The sequence below is a fragment of the Ptiloglossa arizonensis genome, chromosome 3 (assembly GCF_051014685.1).
Source record: "Ptiloglossa arizonensis isolate GNS036 chromosome 3, iyPtiAriz1_principal, whole genome shotgun sequence".
Lineage (NCBI taxonomy): Eukaryota > Metazoa > Arthropoda > Insecta > Hymenoptera > Colletidae > Ptiloglossa > Ptiloglossa arizonensis.
Window position 1 is genome coordinate 27,073,039 of NC_135050.1, and position 6,789 is coordinate 27,079,827.

Below are 6,789 nucleotides of genomic sequence, written 5' to 3' on the forward strand. Positions count from 1 at the left end.
CGGACGTGGAAGATTTAGCTACTACTTTAACACCGTGTACCTGCTCTCCATTCCTACGCCCCTCCAAAGATTTACGTCCACCTTCGAACCAATTGAATCGTCAGCTCGTTCAAATAGGAGTGGGGTTGCTACACTGCGCAAACCGATGATACCCTGTAACGCGATGTACGATCGTTTCAGCTACTACTTTCAAACACGTATGCACGATGTCCTTCGCGTCAAAGATGTAGCTACTATTTCAGCACCACTTATCTACTCTCCAATCCAACGTCTCTTCAAAGATTTACGTCCTTCTTCGAACCAATTGAATCGTCAGGTTGTGCGAATAGAAGTAGGGTTGGTACACTTCGCAAATCGATGATGTCCCATACGATAGTCCTAGCTGCTACTTTAAAACACGTACGCACTATGTCCTTCGCGTCAAAGATGTAGCTACTATTTCAGCACCACTTATCTACTCTCCAATCCTACGTCTCTTCAAAGATTTATGTCTATCTTTGAACCAATTGAATCGTCAGCTCGTGCGAATAGAAGTAGGGTTGGTACACTTCGCAAATCGATGATGTCTTATAACATGATGTCCCATACGATAGTCCTAACTGCTACTTTAAAGCACGTACGCACGATGTCCACCGCGTTAAAGATTTCAACAGCACCTATCTATTCTCCAATCCTACGTCTCTGCAAAGATTTATTTCTATCTTCGAACCAATTGAATCGTCAGCTCGTATGAATAATAATAGGTTTGGTACACTTCGCAAATCGATGATGTCCTATAACATGATGCCCCGTACGATAGTCCTAGCTACTACTTCAAAGCACATACGCACGATGTCCTCCGCGTCAAAGATACAACCGCTAGTTGAACACCAAAACAGATCCCTCCAAATATTTACACTAACCTTGATATCGATCGAACCGTCGCATCGCGTGAACAGAAGTAGATTCGGTAGACGGCAGGGATCGATGATGTCCTCCGTAGGATGTATCCAGCCACTGTTTCGATACCGTTTACCTAATCCTCGTTCCAACGTCCCTCCGGAAGATTTACGTTCACCGTTGGTATCGAGGCCAAAAATCCCTCGGCACTCGGACCGGGAAAATCAAAACAAACATCTCCCGGACCGATCGAAGCAACAAATAGGCGTTCCGCTGACCCCGCGCTGGAATTATTAGACCATCTTGGCAAGCGTAGCGTTCCAGGGGCCGTTCACCGCCGGCAGATCTTCACGGTCGTGATAAACGGTAGTTTCAGCCGGCGCGGCAAAGGAACGGGCGATGCAAAGTGATAACATAATCAGGTGATAATGTGGCAGTCATATCTCATCGCGAGAACCCGAGCGAGGAGGTGGAGAGGAGCAGCGGGTGGAGAGAAGACCGGGCGTAGGAGAAACGAGGGGGCGGCGGGACGTGTCGGAGAGACGGTGAAAGGAGTCGGAAAGGACGAGAGAAAGAGAGAGAGAAAGAGAAAGAGAGAGAGATGGAACGGTGACGAGGGTCTCTCTCATTGGCTAGTTCACTCGGCGTCTAGACCCTTCGCGATGCCTCGAGAGGGTAGGAGGTACGCGACGAATGACAACACCATTCAAGGAGAGTGAGTTTTAGCGAACAGGCGTCGTTATCTTCTAAATAAGCGGGGATGCCGGGCCAATCCGGCGACGATAACGCTTGTCGGGATGCACTCTCATTATTCTACTAGATACTCATCGCCGGCGAATTAATTGAATTTCAAGACGAACGCCCACCGTGCTCGGGAGACAGGTATAGTATCTTCCAGGCGGTTTCCATTCGTCCCGATTAATACCGCGTTCCCGATCCGCGAGCGGATGTTCCGATCCCCCCTGGCTCGTTTCGCATGATCTTTAAACGGCGATCCAATTACAGCGAGGTATTACTGCCCCACGGTTCCGTGTTGCCTTATTGCAACCAACTTGGTCGCTCCTTTGGAGACCGTTGCCCGTCGTGCGATCGGTCCGGCAACAGACCACGAACGGAGATCGCGGTTTAGAAGAATATCGAGTCCCTTGTCTTTGGGAATCGAACCAACCGTAGCACCCGAGAGTCCAAATTTGAAACCACCTGGCTGGAAACAGGTTTCTCGGCAAGGACAGATTCGGTCGACGACACTACGTTACGTTTCCTTAGATCGTTTACAGGCCCACGAACGAAACGTCACATCGAATGGGTTAGGTCTACGCGATCCTTCGATCGGTCTGGTATCAGGTTCGATGCTCGAACGTTCGAGGTTGTCGTTACCTTGGGACGAATCGATGTTTTGTAATAACTTGGTCGCTCTAACCGAGATTTCTTTGAACGCAGCAACTCGATGATAGCTTTGTCGTACGCAAAGCTGGCGATTGTTCTTATCTTTCGAGAATCGAAATGTACAGAGTACTCGAGACCTTTCCGAACACTATACCCGATGAATTCAAAGTCTCGACATTTTCATAGTGGAAAATCGGATCTAAACCTTCCTATCGTTCATAAACGGTTTATGTGATAACAATACTAATATTATTATTTTGGAAACTGGAAAATATCGAACGTTTAGATTTTCTTTTGATACATTGTAGAAGAAACAGTATTGCATTTTCTGTTGATTCATATACAAACTTCCATTCGTTATATTCGCAAAAGATTCACACTGTGACTACACCCCTTGTCCTTCCAGACTTGATTAGTATTCGATACTCAAATCTCTCGATACTTTCCCCGTGAAAACTCTATCGCATCTTCAGTTGATCCGTATTCATTTTCCTCGCGAAAACTTACATTCCTAATAATTGCTTCGTTGTATTCTCAAAAGATTCACACTACACCCCTTAATCTTCAAGATTCGATTAATACTCGATACCCAGATCTCTCGATACTTTCCCCATGAAAACTCTATCGCATCCTCAGTCGATCTATATTCATTTTCCTAGCGAAAAATTACGCTCCTAATAATTGCTTCGTTGTATTCTCAAAAGATTCACACTACACCCCTTAATCTTCGAGATTCGATAAATACTCGATACTCAAATCTATCGATACTTTCCCCAAGAAAATTCTATCGCATCCTCAGTCGATCCATATTCATTTTCCTCGCGAAAACTTAGACTCCGAATAATTGCTTCGTGATATTCTCAAAAGATTCACATTACACCCCTTAATCTTCAAGATTCGATTAATACTCGATATCCAGATCTCTCGATACTTTCCCCATAAAAATTCTATCGCATCCTCAGTCGGTCCATATTCATTTTCCTAGCGAAAACTTAGACTCTGAATAATTGCTTCGTGATATTCTCAAAAGATTCACATTACACCCCTTAATCTTCGAGATTCGATTAATACTCGATACCCAAATCTCTCGATACTTTCCCCATGAAAACTCTATCGCACCCTCAGTCGATCCATATTTATTTTCCTCGCGAAAACTTAGACTCCGAATAATCGCTTCGTTATATTCTCAAAAGATTCACACGACGACTATCTTCCTCTCGATACGTTCCCCGTGAAAATTCCGTCGCACCCTCGTTCGATCCGTCCTCAAACTCCCGCCATTTTCCTCGCGGAAAGTCGTAGTCTGACCTCGTTCTCGCAGAAGTATATACAATCGCGTCACGAGGCGCGGAGGGAGCCACGGCGGCAGGAGCAATACTCTTCAAGATGGGAATGTATCAAATCCGAGTTAGGGCCCCGGCCAGCAGCCTGTGCCTCGCAATCCTGCCTCTCTGTCCCCCACCATGTTCTCTCTCTCTCTTTCTCTCTCTCTCTCTGTTTCTTCTCTCTCTGTCTCTCTCTCTCTCTCGACTTATTATTTGTAGCCGCAGCGTGGTGGTTTGCCGGCGCGCACCAGCATCCATTTAATCTCTCTCAGTGAGGAGCGTTTCTTTGATCAGCGCGCGACCGCATCTGCCTGGTAATATCTCAAGCTGGTCCTGCAACCGGCGTCCCGGGCGCGAGCTCCCCGTCTTGCCCGCACCGAGGCATTTGTTGCTGTCAACCGGCACCTCGGATAGTCTCTGTACCCGTTGACTGCGCGCACTCTTCCCTTCCCTTCCCTTTCCTTCGTCTTCTTCTTCTTCTTCTTCTTCTTCCGTTGCTGGTGCCCCATCCTCGTCGTCGTCTTCTTCTTCTTCTTCTTCTTCTTCTTCTTCTTCTTCTTCGTCGTCGTCTTCGTCTTCTTCTTCTTCCCGTTTCCCTGCAGCTTCTTCGAGCCCCGTCGTCTTCGCGTGAGCCGCGAACCGAGTCGCGTGCATGCCACGGACACGGTCCTTGGAGTAAAGGGAAAAATATCCGCCTTTGGTTCGCGTCTCGCGTGCAAATCCCTCTCGTCGCGTTTACTACGAACCGTGGTCCCTGCACGATCGAGGTTTCGAGACTTCGCGGGGTGGAGGGCAAGCGGATTAAAAGAGCACTCGGGGTGGCTGCCGTTCGTACTCGGAGGAGCTCGAAGGGACACCTTGGCTTTCGACGTTGAGTATCGATCACGAGAGGAACTTCCAGTAACTTGGTCGAGAAAGCTTGAGGAATTACCGAAAGAGTAGTTTCCAGAGCCTACAATTTGGCTAATGTTTTAGTTATTCGTACTTTTGTTCCATCACGTGGTTTGGTTAGCTTTGTAAACGTTTCAATCGGTTGAAGTTATTGCACGACAGTGTATTCTCCGTTTTGGTTGATAATTAAAAAAAATGTTTCCGCCCGGGATCGAACCGGGGACCTTCCGCGTGTAAGGCGGATGTGATAACCACTATACCACGGAAACCGACGGTAAGTTACTTTTGAAAAACGTAGTAATAAATTCACCCTAAATACTGAAATAATTTTGTGTTCAATTCCAGTACGAAAAATTCGCGATAAATACGTCAACGGACAAAATCTGAACAACATTCTGGACGAAGTGCACCTCATTTGTCGATTGTTTTCGTTTCAAGGAACTTTTGTCGAATCTTTCATTTACAGAATTTATCATACGTATCAGGGTTTAAGAAACCAATGTTTCAACGTGATCCAATGAAAACTTTTTACTATTAGAAGGTTTCTATTACATATCTTTTCTACTACAAAACTTGTAACAGAATGTCATCGATCGAATAGTAATTTGATAAATTGTAACAATCACTTCGCGTTCTTTAAATTTTCCACTAGATTCACGCCAACGCTACATTGAATCAGCAACCCTATACACACGAATACGAGCACGACCGAACCAGATTATTTACCAAAAAAGAATGTTAATTCATTCTTTCATCAAATTTTTTACTGCAAATTTTCACTACTTTCTGGCTGTCGTTAAAAATTCCCAGATTCGTCGTCGTAAAATCAGTCGACAGCTCAAGGACACTTACCCTGTCAACTTTCGTCACGTGTCATTTTACATTACAGACCTGAAAACTTGCACTAATGTTTATTATATATTTTGAGATACTTACAGTGTTACAACCGGCTCTGCTCTCCCCTCCTCGCGTGACGTTGATAAGGGATTCTTCCAATTGGAGCCAATTGTACATTTTGTACATATAATAATAGAAATTGTAATAACGTATCGTTTAAATTTTGAAGAAAAGGTTCGCGAGACCCGTGGAAAGATTCACGATTCGTGAGTGGAGTTGATCGAAATTCGAAAGATCGTTACGATAATTCGGATTACCTTCGAGACTCGATTTCCGGTACAATCGATGTAACAGAGTCGAGCGACGTATGCTCGCAAAAAGCTCGACACGATCCGTACAAGAAGCGTACGTGTTTTCCCGGTGCAGGTCGACTACGCGTATTTTTTGCCGAGCTGGAGTCCCGCGCATGAGAAAGTACACAAGATCGTTAGCACGAAATTTCTTAGGTTCCTGTATTCCAAAAGAAGTTTCGTTAATTAATATCGGCTCGAAGATCGATACCAGCCGTCCCGCGCAATTTTTGTTTCATTTTTCACGTTCGGGCCGCGATAACGGGGCGTCCTTAATCCCTACGAACTTCGACGCGCGTGAATTCTTCGTGTACGGTCTACTTAACATTTTGCCGCGCACGTTTCACTTTTCTCGTTCAATTTTTCATCGACCGAACCTTTCTCCTCGCCGGTGAACATTCTTGTAACTCGATTCTCAAAGCGGCCGCCATCGTTAACTTTTCGACAGAGTCGAAGTTTCGTTTCGATTCGAATCTTCGATCGCCCAGGCCACGAAGAAAATAATAATTACCGGGTAGACTACTTTATTCGAAAGTTTCGTCGAGATTACGTCCTCGCGCTTCGAACCGATGCCGGATAAATGATTTTACGTCGTTAGGGAGTATTCTCACGCGCATAATTTCGTTCACGGCGAAGAAAGTTTGTCAATATCTTCGTGTCTTCTCGAAAGCTTGAAAGAACAAGTTTGTAAATTTCGTTTTTCCATCGCCTCGTACGCGTTGCTTCGTACGAAGCAACGTGCTACAGCGAATGGGGATACGCCTTCGATTATGCAAAATTTACATCGTCACGGAAAATATATTCACGGGTAGTTTCTTTTACTACTCGACGAAGAAAAATTGTAAATTCCTTCTATTTCGAGAGTTTCGAAGATCAATTATTTTGCACGTGACGAAAATTGACAGGGTAAGTGTCCTTGAGCTGTCGACTGATTTTACGACGACGAATCTGGGAATTTTTAACGACAGCCAGAAAGTAGTGAAAATTTACAGTAAAAAATTTGATGAAACAATAAATTAACATTCTTTTTTGGTAAATTACTCGCCGAAGAATATCTACAAGTTTCATTCGTACCTTTCAAAAAGCTCTGGAATCTTTGCAGAGTTCGCGAACAATTAACA

The 6,789-nt window shown here is 44.9% G+C and overlaps 1 non-coding gene across 1 annotated transcript; it reads right to left on the reverse strand.

Annotated features, from left to right (window-relative positions):
- Positions 1 to 4,677: 4,677 nt before the first annotated feature.
- On the reverse strand, positions 4,678 to 4,750 carry Trnav-uac (transfer RNA valine (anticodon UAC)). The gene has a single exon. It is a non-coding gene; the product is annotated as a tRNA-Val (tRNA).
- Between the last annotated feature and the right edge of the window lie 2,039 nt (positions 4,751 to 6,789).